Source organism: Daphnia pulex, chromosome 10, assembly GCF_021134715.1.
Source record: "Daphnia pulex isolate KAP4 chromosome 10, ASM2113471v1".
In the NCBI taxonomy this organism is placed as follows: domain Eukaryota; kingdom Metazoa; phylum Arthropoda; class Branchiopoda; order Diplostraca; family Daphniidae; genus Daphnia; species Daphnia pulex.
The window spans coordinates 6626847-6647572 of record NC_060026.1 but is presented as its reverse complement, the minus strand read 5'-3'; positions in this window follow the sequence as shown (position 1 = coordinate 6647572).

The window sequence follows — 20726 nt, the reverse complement described above, 5'->3', positions numbered from 1 at the left end:
AATTACATACAAAATTGCATGTAAAATTGAAGATAATTTTGTAATGAAGAGAGGGCGAGATATCCATAAAAAAATTGTTTCTTTTCATTACGTACGTAATTGTATGTAAGATGTCTATAGAACATTGCCAGCCCGATAGAATTACAGTTTATCAGAGTTGTTCGACAAACTATAAAATAACATAACTTTTATTTCACGCAATTGTTTGAGTTGCTTTGCCGATCTTAACTCCAGTAATAAAGAATCGGCACGAGGGAAGAAAAGGAAGCAGAGGAAAGTATGCCCCCCCCCCCTTTTCATACTTCTAAAACATTAAAAAATTGAAAAAACACAAAACACACATACACTACAACAATTAATACCAAAAAGAAACTTGTTTACTTACCTTTCTATTAAAATTGTTCCTGGGATCTTGCTGTAATTAACTAACTAGCAATTAACAGTTTTTCAAGACACCCTTTCCTCCAATAAGAAATACAAAACGTAAACGTAAGTGGGGCTACTTTAGACAAAAACTTCAAATTATCGGCAGTTATTTTATCATGTCTCCCGAAGTGCTTTAGTAGAAGAAACGTGAAAAAATATGTTCTTAGCAAAAGAGATGACGAATTCACCTGCAATTGTCCCATCTCGATGTCTGTTGTAGGGGGCTGCTATAAGCATATGAAAATGGGTAATGTAAATGGGCTAATTATGGGAATCGGTAGAAAAATATAAGTTGCTGAATAAGTCGGTGACGGGTGGGAATTCTCGAGATATTTTTTTTCAATAGTTTCTTCTACATACCTTTGTTCCTCTCATTAAAAAAATCACTTCAATACAGAGTGGATGTTGCAAAAAAAAATGAAAAACGAAAAATTTATAGTTTTGACGAAAAAAATACTGATAACTCAAAAACGACGTTGGGGATTCCCGATTTTATAAACAGAAGTGTTACCAGAAACATGACTGATGGTTCAACGCTTAAACATGTTTGTGCCCTGAAAACATTCGAATGAGAAAGAAAAAAAATGTTCGCGTTTTGTAGGTTGAGGCAACTCTTTCAGAATATCCATGGATTAGTTGATATTTATGTCACGCTTCGAAAAAAAAAACTGGTCTTTGACTTCTTTCTTAGACACATTACTTCGGGGGAATTGCTAGTGCGCCTGATGAATTTTGCAACGTAAGCTTTTCGCACCTCCAACGGAGAATGCGTTTGCGTTAGCAAGACCACTTTCTTCTTTTTCTTCCTCCGACCTAGACTCTTCATCATCGGACGAAGATTCCATTTCTCTGTCGATCACAGAATCGCCTTCCGGTTTTTCTTTTTTGTCTTCTTCGACGTCTTTTTCGTTGTCTCCTTCAGTGTCTCCTTCCGTGTGTTCTCCAGAACTGTCGTTTGTAAGATTTTTGCCCGCTTCCACTTCTGCTAATTGTCTTCTAATCATTTGCGGTTTTTCGCCGTATCTCTTAGATTTTAAATGCTCGATTAACACTGAGGTGATTGTGGTATGAACTTGCGAAGTTTGCAGTGTTTCAAATCGTCTTTGAGATAGAATTGCCTGGCGAGATGAACATCGCACAAAACCGCTCTTTAAATTGGTACTAGCAGTTGGCTCGATCTCTTGCCAGAGTTTCTTCAGTAGTTGCGGAAAAAGGAAACATTTAATTATCGCAATTTAATTCACGGTCAGTGTTTACATCAGCTGACAGCTTCAGACACAGACTTCATTATTTTTGTTACATGTCTTACAATTATTTGTAAGTAGAACTCAAAGAACGGTTATAAAATAGAAAACGGGTTGTTAACTCAAAATATTTTAACTGTGGTACCCTGCTAGCAATTTTACGTCGCCAGGACGGACTGTGTGTGTCCTTTCCGGACGATGGGATATCCCATCGGTCCGTCCTGAGTCCGTACGCGGGACATCCAAATGTCGCGCCCAAGGATGTCCCACCGTGGACAGTCAATGGACGTCACCAAAGGACATAGTAGGGAAAGAAAATTTTGGGGATTGAAGAAAAGAAAATGGCGCGGGTGAGTCGGGTCACCCATCCAACTACTTCTTTCACCGATGCAGCTGCATTTTTATTTCTTTGCCACGTCTTCATCTGATGTGGCATATTTCCTTATTTTAATTGTACAATGAATAGAATAATAACCTAGTTCTTATATTTGCACTTAGTAATAAAGTTTTAGATTGAATTATTGCAACAATATTTTAAGGAGGAGAGAATATTAAATATGGAATAAAGCGAAGATTTTATTTCAATTTAATATTTACAAAAATTAATGTATTTTTTATAATTACAAAGAAATCATATCGTAGATTTACAGATAATTAAGTTAAAATAATGTTTTATTACACCGCTCATCTCCAATATGATATTTATAGACTTTATCATGTATGGATTATATACGGTGGGAACTGGGAAGGTAGATGGATGTCAACAGGACATTCAATATTTATTGTCCTAAATGCGTCCAACTTTTCCATCCTTCGGACGTAAAAATTGGACGTCTATTTGACGACCAAAAAAAATTATCCTATGGATAGCCCTAGTTGTTCCCAAAAGGGCGAGACGTCCCTTGGATGAAGGGACTAACATAGGATATCCTATGGATATCTTGTGCTAGCAGGGTAAGTAAGCAATTTTCCTATAAAAATTTTAAATAATATTAATATGTATGTGTTGATGGTGAATCAAACCAAGAATGGATTATCAGTCTATATTGCAGGACAATGAATTGTTAAGGTGATGTAGGCTACATATTATTTGTTCATAAAAAAAAGTCATGAAATGTGTTCAAAAAGTAAATAGTAACTCTTCCAGCTATGTTTCAATTAGGAATCGTACATCATTATTCCCACAAGTGATGATTGCTAGCAGTGTCGAGTCCCAACAATCAAACAAGCTAACAAAATGGATTGTATTACTCATTATTTAAATGTGTACAATCTATCATTTCAAATAAAGCAGTTGTTATTAATAAATTGTTCTTTTTCTTATGTAATAAGTTAGTGTTGTAGCACAGTAGCAGCTATGAGACTACGAAATATGGATCTTATACATGAGAACAAACTCTTAACGCCTAGAATGAAATTGAGGTCATCATTATTATATGCTTTGGTATATGTTTTCAATGTCATTCATATTGTTCTAGCTTTTACCTGGTATCTGTATAACTTTTGTCTGGTATTCGGTAATATTAACTGCTGTACATAGGCAATGGACAATGAAAATGATTTTTTAAATATTTATACCCCCCACCTGGTATCAGTTACTCTTTTAAAGACTATGAGTTATTGCACAGTAACGATGATTTTGTCAATCCTTAAGTTTAATTTCAATCAAATTCAAAGAGAAGAAACATCCAAATCCAAAATAACGGAGTCGTCTGTAGATCATTCTGTCAGATTATGTAAAAACTGGCCGTGAATTTATATTATTAAATAAAGTAGAGGTTACTGCGATGTAAAAATTATGCAGTTTAATGTCTAACCTAATGAAGTATTCAATTTCAGAACATTTCTTGTTGAAATAAAGTAAAAGTGTTTTAATATCTTAAATTGAGTTTCTCTCCATAACGCCTGAGAGGGAAGAAATCCTTTTACCTATTACAAATACATGCAACTCAGCTAGCATATGATCTACGTCTATTAATTCGTTTTAGCTTAAAAAAATTTCTATGAGCGCTTTTAACGAAATAATTAAAAAAACAATACAAGCATAGCTATAAAAAAAAAGTATGACAGGCTGAGTGATTCATAGTAGCCTAGCCTTTACCAAAAGTCCTATCTCTTCCATTGCAATGATGAAGAACCCACTCAATTTTCTGTTAAGGTATACCACGAATCAGTCAGCCTGCCGTGCGTCACGGTTGGCTTCGGCCTCCACCCTCCTAGCGATGTGGTACCTGTTAAAGTGTCTAGTGCTGCCGCTAGATGCCACTTCACTCAGAGTGGTGTATATCCCCGCTACGCAGAGCTTTCAATGCAGAGTCTTACACACACACTTGTCGTTACAACATGGTGTCAGAAGTGTGTCTCGAACAACTACGCCCAAATCTATTTGGTTCCGTATAAACACTTCTAAAAAAAGGGATTAAAATTACACTAGAATTTAAAAAAAATTAGGTTAGGTTGGGGTTAAGACTGACGGCTTTTTGGCCATTTTTTCGATAATTTCCCATATAATTCCCCTGGGATCGAGATCGATTAGGTTAAGTTTAACCTGATATCCATAGATCTCGAGCCCAACTCCAATCAACAGTTCCCATAGAAGCCCCGATGATTCTGCATTAAAGGTGGTCGGGAAGTTGAATTGCCGGACCAGCTGTTGATGATTGGCAGCGAGGGGGGGCGGGTTATTCGCCCGACTCCAAGTGTTGTGCTGCGTTGGCTTTCGTCTTATCTTTCTTATTCTTCTTGGCGGCTTTAAATATTTGTCTCTCAGTTTTGTTGAAGTCGATTGACTAAACGTCGGTGGACTATTTCACGCCAGTTGTCATAGTCTTCCACGAGTTCCTTTAACATGGAACAAAAAAAAACTCGTCGAAGAAAAAGACTTTGATGCCGTCGTAGTGGTCGCGCTCGCGTTTGCTCATCACTTGGAATACCAAATCACGGACCGGTTCCTTGTCTAATATTCCTTTGTGGATTTCGTCTTCCTGAACGAATCCTTCGTAAAAATATTTAGCCACTAAATACTCGGCGAACGATCGTTGCCAGAATTGCACCTCCATGTTTGCTTCGCTCTGAAAAGCGAGGCCGAATTTAAGGCCCAATTCAGTCACGAACTTTTCTTCGCCAACCTTTTCGACTTTTGTCTGATAGGGTAACAGTGCTGGAGATAAAAGATTGACTAATTCCGGATCTCTGAACATGGTTTCGATGGCCATTTAAGTGAGATTCGATTTTCTTGATCAAGCATTCAACGGCGTAGTACACGATTTGGTTGGAAGCTGAAGCATTGTTAGCCTTTTCTCTACGAAAGAATTGACGGTTTGTCTCCATTAGACGTCGGTACATGCTCAGTAAATCGAATTTTTGGTCGGCCAATATTTGAGTCTCCTCTTTAACTATTCCGTCTCTTTTGTTCTGGATGATTCGCTGCAGTTCCAACTGGAAGTATTTGGCAACGATCCAGCATGGCAAAAGTATTCTAATGATGGATATTTCTTCGCCGTCCAGCGTTTCTGACGCTCGATTCATTCCGCAAATCTTCGAGTGAAATATTGATCTTGAATCGACAATTCTTGTCCATCGGTTATTAGTTTCTTCATAAGTTCGATATCCAATAGTCGTTGAGATAGTCAGCCTGGTCGTGTTTGTTGAAGTTCTCCAAAGTGTAAGTGAACTGAAAGAGTCGATTTTCGAGTTTCCCGTTGAAATAGTTTCGGGTCGTGATAAAAAGTCGAGCCACTTTGAAGAAACGTATACATAAAAAAAGAAACAAGGTACACACAGAAAAACCAAAATATGGGGATCTCGCCACTGCCGAGGAATGAGCAGCAGGAGCATGTGCCACCAAAGCTGCCAACAAAGCTGCTGAAAGCGCTTGTGACAGTGTTGCGTTGGCTTTTTTCTTGTCTTTCTTCATCTTCTTAGCGGCTTTTAACATTTTTCGCTCTGTTTGGTTGAAGATGCGTATTTCTTTGCAAAATACGCATGTAATGCGTCCCAATGGATTCACAGAATCACAAAATGGGCATCGCCATTCCCTGCCTCCACCTCCATCTCCTCCACCCCTACCTTCACCTATTAATATACAATATAAATTAACCCGATATATTCAGTTTAAAAAATTGTTCTTACCTTGAGCAAATGATGACATAGTGCAGCAGAAGCAGCAGTAGTGGTAGGTTGCATTACTTCACCAGCAACAAGTCTACCAGAAGCATTATATTTTAATTTAACCATACTGGAACCCCCAAAACTATCCCAGAAAATAACTCACAAAAAGAAATACTAGACAAAGTCAATCACAAAATAAAAGAAAAAAAATGAAAGAAAAAAGGGCTTTACAAAAAAAGACTAGAAAAACAACCAATTTTGACATCCCCGCTTCACGGAGGATCGGTAAGGGGGGGGGGCGGAATAGAGGACGGGAAATCGCACGGGTTTGCACTATAAACCTAACATCTCGTGGAGCACTTATATTAAAATATATTATTAGAAATAAAAATTATTAAAGGAAAACAAAAAAATAACTATTATCGCATCAATACCCAGATTTGTAGAGATTGCCTGTCTGCGTGAATTGCCTCACTGGCAAAATGGGCAAAGGCGGGAACAATTTTCACAGCGTGGTGCTGGAGGCACTGAAAATTTAAAAAAAAAATAAAATGATTAAAATGTTAGTTTAAAAAAAACTCGAATTTGAGCATACTTATGTTGAACCACTCTATCGCCGAGTCGATTGATGACGAGGCTTCAACAAAAGGAGCTGCAGCAGGTACAGCAGCAGGTACAGCTGCCACCAAAGCTGCGGATAGTGCTGCGGTCAGTTCTGTGTTGTCAATTTTCCTCTCCTTTTTATTCTTCTGTACGGCTTTAAATATTTGCTTCTCGATTTTGGTGAATTTACGTACTTGCTTGCACATTACGTACATCTATCATCAAAATGGGTTCCACACACCGGACATCTCAAATTCTGAATGGGCCCACCCCTGACTCCACCTCCATCTCCACTTCCTACACCCCAAACTTCACCTATTCATAACAAAATTAAATAACCTGATATATTATCAGTTTTAAAAATTTATATTACCTGGAACAAATAATGACGACATTTTTTAAAGGCCCCACAAAACAAGCTCAATCCAGAACTCAGAAGCACTCTCAGCTCTACAGAAATACGGCTCTTAAGTTACCCAAAAGAAACGCAGCTCATTAGCATAATGCACTTTGATGCGCGTAACTGTAGAAAAAGGGTAGTAGAAGACTAAGAAGAAGAGTCTGGAGCAAGCACCAAAACCGCACCCACCTAGATTTGCAACACTAATAAAAAACAATAAAAATAATTATTAAAAGACATGCCGCGATGGGTTAGGAAGAACCTAACCTTCACCTAACCTTTACCTAACCTAGCCTAACCAATAGACTCGAAAATGAAGGAAATAATAATGAATACCTTTTATTGCATCTAGAAACATTTTTTCGCGCCATATGTAGTAATGCCTGTGGCAATGAGGTCGCCTTCCTCATGTCCATCTCCTTGAAGATTTCCAAATCTATTTGGTTCCGTGCAAACACATTTAAAAAAGGGGATAAAAATGACATTAAAATTTTTAAAAAATTAGGTAAGTTTAGGGTTAAGAATTGCCGCGATCGATCGATCAAATTGAACTCGATATCTGGGGAATCTACTAACCAGGTATCACAGCAAGTCTCGGTTAGGTTAAGTTTAACCAGCCCAATTCCATTTAGAAGTTCCCGCAGACGCCCCGATGATTCCATATTAAAGTTTGTAAGGAAGTTGTATTGCCGTGCCGGCTGCTGGTGATTGGCAGCTTCATCCAGTAGGGGGGGTTTAAGCTGCTCTTTGGTTTACGTGACATCTCGTTCGGAAGGGGGTGGGTGATTTGCCCAACTCTATATCCCAGTCTTCGTCTGGGACAAAGGGGGCGCCGGGGATGAGGGAAGCCCCGCATTTAAAGAAAAATAGCCGCCGAACAAAATTCCATGTTCCACACTGCACACATTTCCAATCGGCTTAGCAGCAGTTGAACGTAGGATGACACGTAGGTGATCTTCAAGAAGCTCAAATGGACGTAGGGAGTTTTTATAAAGGTCTCTTTTGTAAAAATAAAGAATTTAAACAAATTCTTTTGTAAGCTATTTAAAAAGAATCACTGAAATGTAATTGCGGAATTTGAAATACATATTTTTTGTAACAGCTCCAGCTCCTGCTGTTGGCTGCTTTGTGGATTGGATTGGTAAGAGGATGGAGTAATGCAGGATGATGATAAGAATTGCATGGATTCCTTGCTTTCTGGTGATGATATGCCCTGATGAGGGTGGGGAGATTCCCACTCCATGCAGTCCTCGGCTGAGACAAGTCGGCAAGCCCCGCATTTACAGCAAACTAACCGACTAACGAAATTCCATTTCCCACACGACACACAACTCCAATCACCAACTGTTTTAAATTAAAAAAATTTAATCACCTAAAATTTATTGTTTATTAATAATTAAATTAAACCTCGACCACCCGGTCAATGTTCGAAGCATTACCAGATCAATGTCATTCTGGATGAACACATCCGCGTGACGTTCTAGGCTGACGTCCTCCAGCAGCTGCATCTATTGACGCGACGAGATCCTTTCAAATCGAGTTTGTGTTGGGTTAGGGGTCGATGCATTGTCACCTGGGATAAGAAGAACTTGTTCCAGCGGCGATGCAGTGTCGATAAAATGTATCCTGGGAGACGAAGAACTTGTTCCAGTGGCGGGAGAGATAATACTCGGTCGTTTGCACTCACCGCAGGCTAGGTTAGGGTTACTTGCCACGAAGATCAAAATTATTGAAATTTCGTTCTATTTTTGGCCATTATTTCGATAACTTCCCATTTAATTCCCGAGAGATCGAGATCGATTAGGTTAAGTTTAACCTGGCCTGCATAGATCTCGAGCCCAACTCCATTCAGGATTTCCCGCAGACGCCCGATGATTTCATATTAAAGAGGGTCAGGAAGTTGTATTGCAGGCAGTTGCATCCAGTGGGGGGTTTAAGCTGCCCTTTAGTTTACGTGCGGGCGATTCGTCCGACTCCATGTCCCAGTCTTCGTCTGGAACAAAGGGGCATCGGAGATGCGGAGAGCCTCGCATAAGCAGAAATATAGCTTCGGCCTCCACTTCACTTGGATGATTGTTGGGTAAAAAGGGGAAAAAGGATGATGCAGCGAGCACAAAAAACCGCTTAGCCTCGCAATATTGAGAAAAATATATTATTCACAAATGGACAACCAAAAAAAGTTAAACCTTTAATTGCTTCAAGCAGTATTTTTTTTAGCCCCGTACTAAGCGATTCCTATGGAAATGAGATCCTGCTCCGTCATCTGAACAAAAATGTTGAAATCAATGTGGTTGAGTTGGTTGGTTGAGAATTAAGAAAAGTTTAGGTTAGGTTAGGGTTAAGGGTTAGGGTTACGTTGGGTCTTACCTGTTTAGTTTCCTAGCTCAGTTCCCGTCAGGAGTTCCTCCATGAGCCTCGAGGATTCCAGACTAAAGATGGCTGCGAAGTTGAAACGAAGGGTCCCCGTGGTTTCAAAAGTCTTCTGTGTATTTGAATTTGCTTTCGGATGGGGAACTGTTTTAAAATAAAAAAATTAATCACCTTAGATTTATTGTTTATTAATTAATTAAATGAAACCTCGACCACGGTCAATGTTTGAAACACTACCATATCAATGTCATTCTGGATGGCACATCTGCATGACGTTCTTGACCGACGTCCTCCAGCAGCTGCATCAATTTACGCGACACGATCCTGTCAAATCAAGTTTGTGGAGGGTTAGGGGACGATGCACTGTCTCCTAGGAGACGAAGAACTTGTTCAAGCGGCAGGAGAGATAATACGCGGTCTTTTGCACTCACCACATTTGGGGGGGAGATGTGGTCTCCCATTCAATTTCTTCGGTTGGGGGCACTGTTTGAACACGACCGTGGCGCGTAGCTCCACATTTGATGTTACGGCAAAAGGACCGCCACTCACGACTTCATGCCTTCCACGCAAAGCATAGCCAATCTCCTCCTTTTTTCTCACCTCGTTCACCTCCTCCTTTTCGTCCATCAACGTTTAATTACCTTAAATTTATTTGTTAATTAATTAATTAAATTAAACCTCGACCACCTCGACAACCGATAGATCACCAACTTTCTCAGTTCTCTATCATTCTTTAGTTCTTTAGTGGATATGGCGCAAGCACAAAAAAACGCATCCGCCGATCATCTAAGCCCAACTTAGCTTCGCAATACCAAAAACAAATGTTTTATTCAAAGTGTGTAAACACTCCTAAGCTGACTAAGTGATATTTGAAAATATATATATATATGATTGATGAATGAAAAGGTGCAATGATTCTATGAAAGGTGCAGTACAATGTAGCCAAAACTTTTTGAAGGACAAACACTGCCTCTGCAAACAACAAAAGACTAGGTTAAGAAATATTGCTCTCAAAGCTCTCATAGAAGCTAAAAAAACAATTGCTGAAACATCCGAACTGACTGAACCACAGATACAAGTAAATGTGAAGTTCACAGCAACATAGTTCCACTGAAAAAAAGCTGAATAGAACACTGAATAGACCATAGCTAGATAGTGACGATATCACGCTTATGCTGCCTATGCAGACTGATAAAACTGAAACGATTGAACTTGACTTTGAACCAGTGAACTCCTCTAAGAAAAAAACTTCTCGAGTACAAGAAAACTCGAAATAAGGCTCTAGGAATGATTTTATTTGCTGATGGAACCTCGTATGCCCATCAGCATCAATTGGAATTCACGGGAAATCAGAAGAAAATTAAAGTTGCGCTATTCAGCGCCAGATATATGTCAAACAAAAATCAAAATCTATTTTAATGAAATAGATCAATTTATTGTACTTGCAAAAAAACTTGATCTTATCTAACCCGCAGTTATTTAAAAAAAAAATAAAAAATATTTAAGTTTTCAGGAGATTGAAGAATTTTCCCATCAGTGTAGAAGCCGGACATCTTAACAAAAATACTGAAAATAAATGCAAAGTGTTACTATGGACGAGAATTTCCACCACAACTGCCAAAACACCTGCATTCTTAGAGGAAGGTTCTAAAGTCAGATAAGGAAAAATGTTCATGCCCATTTTAAAGGAGTATTTCACACAGCACCCTTAGCGGCTTCAGTCATTGCTAGAAACCCACAGTTGGTCGTAGAAGCCGCAGTCATCTGTTTCCTGCTGGCCCACAGGAACAGAAACGGACCACCACGTGGGAATCCAATAATGCATGGCGTTGAATTTTGCTTTTCCAAATCTCCGCCTAGATCTGCATCAACGTACACTACCACATCTTCATCACACTTCCTCTAGCCAGAGACCGAGAGTTGAAGTCGACTTCAAATAACGAAAAATACGCTTCACCACACTCCAATGGACTGGAAGAGGATTGGAGCAGTAGTTGGCCACTTGCCCTACTGCAAACGCGATACCCGGTCTTGTAACCCCGACAGCCGAACTGTATGGGAGTGTTGAAATGTCTTATGAATATTCTCCCTCTGATGACGGCACCGTCTGGGTAGAAAAATGAGCGTTGAAATCTGAAGGTATCAAGAAAGCTGACAGGTTTGCAGCCATTCATTCGATTAAGTGTTGTATGTTCTTGAGAGATGAACATTGTACATTTTCTCTATCCAGCATGTTGATGACAAAAAATCGCGTGAAATTGCGGGAATTGCGGAATGAAGTCGATGAAAGGCTGACCAGTATCCTTACGATGCGATGTTGCGTACAAGCAGTCATCTACATACGTGATAAACATTGAAAATTCCTTACCATTCACTCGAGTGTAGACAAGTCTCTGCCAAACGTGTCCAAATATTGCAGCAGCAGCAGAAGATGCAGCAGTAGTATAGACACAGTCGATAAGGCAACCACATCTAAACTCTCACGTTGCTCACAGTCACAGGTGTGACATGTAGTTTATCTAGAGAGACGCCAACCATTTCACCCACAATGACAATGGAATCACTCAACTCAAAGAGAGCCTAAAGGAAAAAAAAATTAGTGAGAATATTGCAACTTAAACATAAGCAAATAGTTAATTTTACCTTAGTCTCTTTGAAATGGACTTCAAGGGCAAAATTGGTTGCCATACCGATCAAGAAAATGTTCACCTAATTAATTGTGGTGCATCAGGTCACATATATCATGTAACATGAACACCAGCAAAGGTATTGTTAATGTAGCAGCTATAACTTTTGATACATTGTCATTTAGTGAACACGTAAAACACCAAGAAAGGGTGAAAGTAGCCAATCATCAGATCGATGTAGCAAAATCGGAAAAAATTACTGACTTAGACCTTTATTCATAAAAAATGTCCTTATCCCTACACACAGTATTGCAAATTTGCCTTTAAACCAGACACTCCAGAAAAATAGAATTACTATTCCAATTTATTATTTATTCTATTCCCCCCAAAAAACCATCAAAATTAGATTTGCCGAAAACAAGGCCCCACAGTTGTAAAAGTTTAAACACATACAGTTGAAATGGGTTATGCTATCACATACAACAAAGTTCAAGGCAAAACATACCAAAAATAATATGAGATCTCAATTTGACTCAAAGAAGACATCTTAAACTACCGACTTTCTATATTGAAATCACATAAGAATACGGAAAGGAACTGATTTCAGAATTATGCCTGTATGTAACCTGGGAAAGCTCTACAACATCTTATAAATATGCACAATTACAATTTATTAAATTCAAAATTTGAAAGTCGAATATTCTTCGACTTGTGAAACCTACAATGGAACCTTTGCAACTAAAAGAAGAGTAAAAACTCTCTTTACATTCAGTGTCCATCTTTTACAGTAACAACTCAAAAACTGACAAAAAACTTCCATTCATTAGGTTATTTACAATTAAACTGTACATAGTAGTGCAGAGGAATCGTAAATTTGCCGAATAAAAATTGAAATAGACGTATGTTACTTCTGATGGAAAACACTTTAGCCACTTCGTGAAATGGAAAAACCATTGAAGTTGTAATAAGTAAGAGTAAATTCAACCAACATTCACTAACCATTCCAATATGTTATGTACATTCACATTTACATTAACATTAAAAAGCGACTTAGGACATTGCATTGTAATAATGACCAATCCACGTGAAATGTAAGAAAATTCTACCCAGAAAACTTACTTAGAACTAGCAAACGCAGATGACTATTCGGTATGTTATTAGTAACCTAATGTTAAAAAGTGATATCAACTGAAGAAAGAAGAAAAATTGTGAATCGACAGATTATACAAGGTCTCCCTCATCTGAAAAATTTGACTCTTGCTCACCTTCACACTGGCCAGGACAAGTATCATGTGGATAAACTTATCTGAGCCGATTATTATTGGCACTTTGTTGGAGATGAAACCCGAATTCGTGGCCAAGGGCCCACAACATTAAATTCAAAGTTGGGATATCTCGGCCTTGGTCCGTTGGAAAGCGAGTCGCAAAAACAAAGCAATCCATCAATTTACATATTCAAACAGTAGATTGTGAAGATCCGTCATGTTTGTGGTCATGGAAATGCTTGGAATTTTTCCTCATCAAGAAAACGCAAAAGACGCTGCTGAAAATGCGGGCAATTGCATTGAATTCAAATATGGACAGTACGGTGCAAGTTTTCCCTGGATATCGGAATCAAGCGAGGTTCCATCTAGCTTTGATATAGTAAAAAAATTACGCGGTCAACTGTCAGGCGTCTAGCAGAAGATCCTAAGATGCAAGCCGTTTTTTTTCCGGTTCAATAAAAGAACAACTTCAGCGTAATTCCATCGAGATCGTCTCGAAAGAGGCACTCATGACAACAGAAGTTTTCATTATGCTTCTTATCACTATGTTAAATGAGAATCTGCCACTACACCTATACACATCATATATACAGTCATCATTGAAATTGTATTCAGCAGGCAAATGGATCTCTATGTTTTAGTATTAAATTGACGGAAGGAATACTACGGTGCTTACCCCGATATGTTTTGCCTTTTTCTCTTTTTATTTCCATTCTTCTTTTCCTCCTCTCACCTCTTCTTTCAACTCTCCCACCTTAAATACCACTACCTTTTAGCGTTTTTTTTTTTGGGGGGGGGGGTTTACGCAACCAGGTTATTAAATTTAAGATTTTTGTTTATAAATGGAAGATGATATTCAGATGCCCCTTTTAACTTAAGTCGAGAAAGGATAATTGATAGGTTTTCATCAAGCCGGCTACTCCCAAAGACGCATCGGAAGAATTCTTAATCGTTCGTGTCAAACTGTGAAACTTTGTATTCACAGATATCAAAATAAAGGGGTACAAGGATTAGTCATGCGTTCCCGTTCAGGGCTGCAACGTTTGACCACTATTGAAGAATATATGGCCATTATCGTAGCAAGTAAGAAAACTTTGTTTTTTAGTTTTTAATAGCAACAATTTACAATTTTTTAAGGTATTGTTAACCCCTTTGATAGTGCGGAAGAAGTAACATAAATTGCAAATTTTCCCCAGATTTCTCTCAGCACTTTAAGAGACCGATTGCGTGATGCTGGAATTAATGGCCGGCATCCAGCAAAGAAAAATAACTTGACTGAGGTACGGAAGGCGGAACGCCTACTATTCGCCCGTGAGCACATTCATTACACCAATGAATTCTGGAGGAAAATGATCTGTTCTGAGTTCTGACGAATAAAACGTTTTCAACAGACGGCTTTTCACCGCATTGGTTTCATCGCCTACCTGGCGGTCGCCATGAGCCGAGCAATCTTGGTCGTAGTAGGCATAGCACTCGTGAAACCATAAATGATTGGGGCTGTGTAACTTATTATGTCCCCGATGTGATTCATATGATTTATGGTTGGCTAAATACGCATAGCTACATGGATATTTCAACGGATGAATAAGTTCCATTCGCGAGAGAAACTTCTCGACTGTCAGATCACGAGGATCCCAATCGACGTGAGCTGCCTGATAACCAGTAGCAATATACATCGTTTCTTTATGCACGATAGAGGTAAGATTGCAATTACCTACTTTTCAGTTGGCTTCCAATTGAATAATTTAGGGGTTGGATGGTGAACAGAATGGAGACTATTGAAGCTGACACAGAAGAGGAACTGTGGTACTGGGTAAATCAGTCTTTGGAACAAATGATTGACCGAAGAAATTATTGTGAGAACTTAATTGACTCAATGCCTTAAAGATTGGCCCGTGTGAACTTATGATGGGGATATGACCCAATATTAAAATTTTATCTGTATTTACATACTTTCTTTTTCATAATTAAGCTACCGTAGTGGAGGAAATCTTCTAAATTTATAGTTTCATAGTAACACCCCCCCCCCTCCCCAATAAAAAAACGTGAAAAGATAGTGGTATTTAAAGTGGGGAAGTTAAAAGAAAAGAGAAAGGGAAGATATAAAGAAAAAGAGAAAAAGCCGAAATATATCAGGGAACGGTAAGAACCGTAGGATCCCTTGCTAAAGACACTTTCACGGATGACTGTAATTGTTCGTAGAAAATGTGGAATGGAAAAGGCTTTAATGATTGTGTCGAGGCCGGAGCTCTGTTGCAAAACGATCAAACTCATCTACTTCTGTGGTTCTGCACTCATGCTATCGGAATATATATTTATAAATCTGCACGATACGGATCGCGATTTTCTTCCTTGGCTTTAGTTTGAAAATCCAAGTGATCCTGAATCTCCACTAATAGTTGTCTACTGATTCCGAGTAGTGCCTTTTGGATCTAAATCGTCACCCTTTATTCTTAATTTGGTGGTTAAATGCATTATTTCAAAAAATCTCCATCACCAATAGCCACCGATTTGCAAAAGAGTGTGTTTGTCGATAACATCATTACGGGCTGCAATAGCCCAAGTGACGCTCTCAACTAATGTGAAGAAGCAAACGACATCATGCACTAAGCCAATCTTCCTCTACAAGCTTGTGGCTTTAGCGATCGTGTCAATGAGCAAAAAGTGTTGGAAAGAAGGATCTAAAGCAGTCTCATCTATCTAAAACTCTCGGTTTAATTTGGAATCGAGACGAAGATTCGTTTAAAGTTCAACCCCCCAACATCTTTAGCGGAATTGACAAAAAAACGTAACGTTCTTAGAGAAAATGGATTTTTCTACAACCCACTCGTCTTCTATGCACCTTTGGAAACCACCGCAAAAATTATCGTGCACGATTTGTGCATTTACAAACTACAATTGGATGAGGAATTGGTAAAACTGCTTATCCGACCCCTCGACTATACTAAATAATTTACTTATAAAAACGAATAAATTTGTGCACACGAATGAATTTGTCATTATGCAGTGGACTCAAGTATTGGATCCACAGTATTAGTTCCCGTCTGTACTAACTCAAGTGAAATTGCTGTGTCGCAAATGTACAAAATGCCGTCGAGATTCAGGACTATCTTATCAATATCCTGCTCCCTTGTCATCAGCGGATCTCATTCAAGAACACTACTCTATCGCAGTGACTGGTGTAAATTTCACAGAACCCATCTAGGTACGAAACAAAGGATAAAAAGTTTCAGCATACGTTCTATTATTTTCTTGTGGTGTGACCCACGCCATACATCTAGAATTCGTAGAAGATTTGACAGCCGTCTCCTTCATCAGTGCTCTTCGGCGTTTCACTGGTCATTGTCCTTTTCCATGCTTGATTTATTCCGACAATGCATCGACGTTCGTGAACGCTTCAAGCCTTTTACTCAAACTCTTTACCTGTACGCGACAGATAGCTTAAAAGTACTTTTTTAAGCTTAGAAAAAACGCAAATATTTCGTTTTTTACTAAAGTTTTAGTAAGCTCAACTTTTCAACACACAGAACCATGAAATATATAAGCTAAACATAGCTGTTCCTGTGGTGAGCTAAGAATTGCTGTTTTTTTCTGAAGCTTGATTCAGCTTACTCCTAGAAAAAAAGTTCGTTCGTTGGGTTTTCTTTTTTAGTGAGACCATCATTTTCTTCTAGATGATTTTTTTTTGTGGTGTTTCATCTTTTTGATGGTTTTCAAATTGTCACATTTTTTGTAAGTTTTTCTTTAAAAAATTGTACTGAATTACGTTTTTTTTTAAAGTTATACTTAAAAAAATACTACCTTCTGAAGGAGATCAAGCAACATTTCAAATTTTCAATACCGATTGTTTTATTTGAAATAATTCCTAGAACTAGTTGGAGTTGTGGATCACTAATTTCATTCACAAGTGGTAAATGTGAAGAAATGGATTTTTCGTATTCCATGGAATGTTCTGTTTTCTTATTTCTGTTTAGTATACTAGCGACACTGAGACACTAAATTGCGCTTCACAATACTCACAAAAAAATGTTACATAGCTTCCTCTTGTCACTAAATTTTTTTAATGTCATATGCGACAATGCGGGCAAGTTCAGGTGTTATTTTGTATAATGTATCTGAATTTTCAAAAAATTACTTATTTCATTAATACAGTTTTATGATACTAGAGGGTATATGTTTACAACACATTCAAATACATATTACTTTTTATTTGAAAAATATATTTGCAATGAAGTCTTACCCAAAATGTTGTTTGTTTCCTTGTTTTGTTCTTTTTAAATTCTTAGAACAGTTTTCCAATTTCACGCCTTCAACATCCTGCCCAAAATTGTTCACCCCAGCCCTATCTATTTTTCTCGCACTTGGTATTGTGCCATGACAGCGTTCTGTAGGACTGCAGAAATCTAAAACGTGCTTTGAAGTGTGTTGCATAACTCATTTTAAAAAAATGAATAAAGTGAACAGTGATATTTAAGATTAAGTGTAACAGAATATTTAGATTTAAAAAAACTTCCATATCGACATTTAAGGTATATTTTATTAATCTGTAATTTGCTGCTGCTACTGTTGGGTTAAAAAAATGTCCCCTCAACAACGTGAAAGTTAGGGAAAGATACAAACAACCTCGCCTGAAGTATTTTTCTTTGATCACAAAAAAGCCAAAAGAAATCAAGCCAGAAGCCATTTTCTAGCTAGAGTATCAATTATTTCATTGGGGAACACAGCGCAATGGTCAAATGCTCAAATCCTTCACAAATTTCAGTCTGTTAACCTCGTTGATGATGATTCATCAGCTGCTCAAAGGCTAAATTGTGTGTGTCCATAGCAATGTGTGCTGCGTGCTTAAAAAAACCTAGCACGTTACAAGGTACAACAACAATATGACCTAACCGTTTAATGTTTTTTTGTTTTTTTTTGTCTTCAATATTAATCCTGCTCAATTTAAGAATAGTTCGTGCACGTTTACTGTATTAAACCTTGACCATTTTTGCGTTTACTATTCACTGTTTTTTTCTGAGCGATTTTTTTAAGGGATTCTGAAACCACTAAAGAGAAAGAGCTACACCTCCTTGAATGACGTGGTGGCTATCGACACCTTTCTTCGCCACACATTCATGATCAGTTATTATTCTTCTTGTTTATAAAAGGGGTAAACAATCTAAAATAAAGAGGAATTTAGTTTAATTAAATCTGAGCAACTGTGTCAAATTTTCTTGTATTAAACGGGAGGAAAAATGAAAGGCCAATGCCAAAATTAAATTTTTTTTCTGGAAAAGGAACTGTATGAAGAATAAAAAATGTGCACTGAAGAAATAGAAGTTTTACTAAAACGGATAATAATAATAATAATAATTAAATTGAGATATCAGATCTGACGGATATCATATTGGATATGCCAATGCCACTCTAGGCCACTAACACAATTTTATTGGAGATTCTCTTCAATTTTTGCAGTTATTTGGTTTATTTCAATCTATAAATTAACAACTAGTTTCAATCTTGACTATCGTTTAACTTAGATTAAATGGGCAATTAACTGATGGTCCGAATCTGTCTTGAAGCAAATTGATAATGAAATAATGTAAGATAACATATATTTCAAAGTCGGCCTTTAAAGGTGCAGTAACTTATTCACACAATAAAATAAAGTCTAGATAGATGAACTAAAGTTAAGATTTTTTATTTACAAAAAGTGTTTGGGTTCTATAGGTAAATTCATCGTTTTGAAATATTGGTTCACCCAAAAATTTATCGCATGGCCTGTCCATACCCGCGGCATGGCTGGGATATGGCAGGGAGGAATTCTTTGTCTGCCATATCCTAAGGCCATGCCGCGGGTAGGGGCTTATTTTAAAAAATTCACATTAAACAATTGGAAATTTATCTCTGATATATAGAAAGAATTCTGAAACGTAAAACCCATTTTTTTTTTCGCGCGAAAAAGTGTTTCCGTTTTTAACACAGCGCTTATGGGAGTAATTTTTGCATTTTGCATTAGTGAGTAACACACCCGTTTGGAATGCTGCTCTTCTAGCCCCTTTTAGTGGGTAGCGGCTGTGCTAATCACCACCAAGCGGGTGTGTTACTCACTAATGCAAAACACTTGGGAAAATATGCAAAATTGGGGCCTAGAATATCGGTTATAACTTCTTAACGAATGTCCCCTTTTGAAAAATACGAATGATTGTGATAGAATAATTATTTAGCTATCGAATGAAACCAAGGGGAGATTTTTATGTGCTAAGATGTCATGAAACTACTGTTTAAAAAAAAACATTTTTCCCATAAGCGCTGTTAAAAACGGAAACAGTTTTTCGCGCGGGGAAAAAATGGGTTTTAGCCTACGTTTGATTTTTTTGGCACACTAAATTTATTCATAATTACACCAAAATTTTGGCTATTATAGAATGAAAGATTTCCTACCATTTAATATTTTTTTAAATTTTCTATTTCAACAAGAAAGTATATTTACACGGTTAACAAAAAAAAAAGATTAAATCACGATTTAAACATGTTCTACACGATATTTAACACTAGTATTTTAAACATAACTACATTTCTATGATAAAAATCATGATCACGAGAAAATAAACTGTATATAATTTGTTTGGAGTCAAATACTACTACTATACTACTCCCTGGACAAATTTTGACGACAAATTTTTGGTTTTTCAGTTTTTCTTGGAGCCCTAGGCTAGGCCCCTCTTTTATTCGACTACTAGATGGCACCACCTCTCGGGTCGGCCGCGCGGTCCCTTGAAAAATTATCTCTCGGTCTGATGTTTTCTTGTAATGTGCTTTGGGTACCAAATAATACAAATACACAGATATTTCATTGATAAGTAAAGGGAAATTTATGTTTAATAATTCTTGACAGGAAAGCACATTACAAGAAAACATCAGACATGACAAAACTTACTTGACAGGAAAACGATGACAACGCTCGTGGTGGGAATTGTTGTAAACTTACTTTTAATAAGACAAAATCATAGACTAAGTTTAAGTATGAATAACTAAAGAAAAAGTCCTATTAACACCATAATTCAACGATCGATTCTTATACGCTAGGATGTTCTTTATTTTTTAATAACAATAGAAAAAATGTAGGTCCTATAGTTTATAAGTTATCGTCACTTTACTTAGGGACTATCGAGCATAAGAGACCTTGTTAAACCTTTTTGGCGGCACTGTAAAATTTTTAAAAATGTAACAACTTCTAAATTATACAACTACAATACCGTTCGACAGAAAACATTCATATTTGGTGATATGATGTAGCCTATCACAAGGTATCATTTCATTTTTTTTTTATTTTAAATATTTTAAATTCGGTATTAAATTAATAGTTAAATGAAATTTTTTATTTAAATTCAATATTTTTAATAGTAAATATAATTATTTCTTCGGGGGGTTTTGAACAAGTATTTATTACCTTGATAGTAATAAAGCTCATTAAAAAAATCAATTCTTGCAATTTGTTCTAGGTTAAAATATAACTTTCCTCCACTATCTGTTGACCCGCGACCCGAGACATTGTTCCGTTTATGGGGCTCTTCGGGATCTGTTTTATTTAGCCGATTTATCTGGCAACGCAGCATGGTTCGAGACTTTTTTGAGGGAAGAACGGGGAGAAGAGGGAGAATGGGGCGAGTGGGAGGGAGGAGGGCGTACGAAAAAAAAG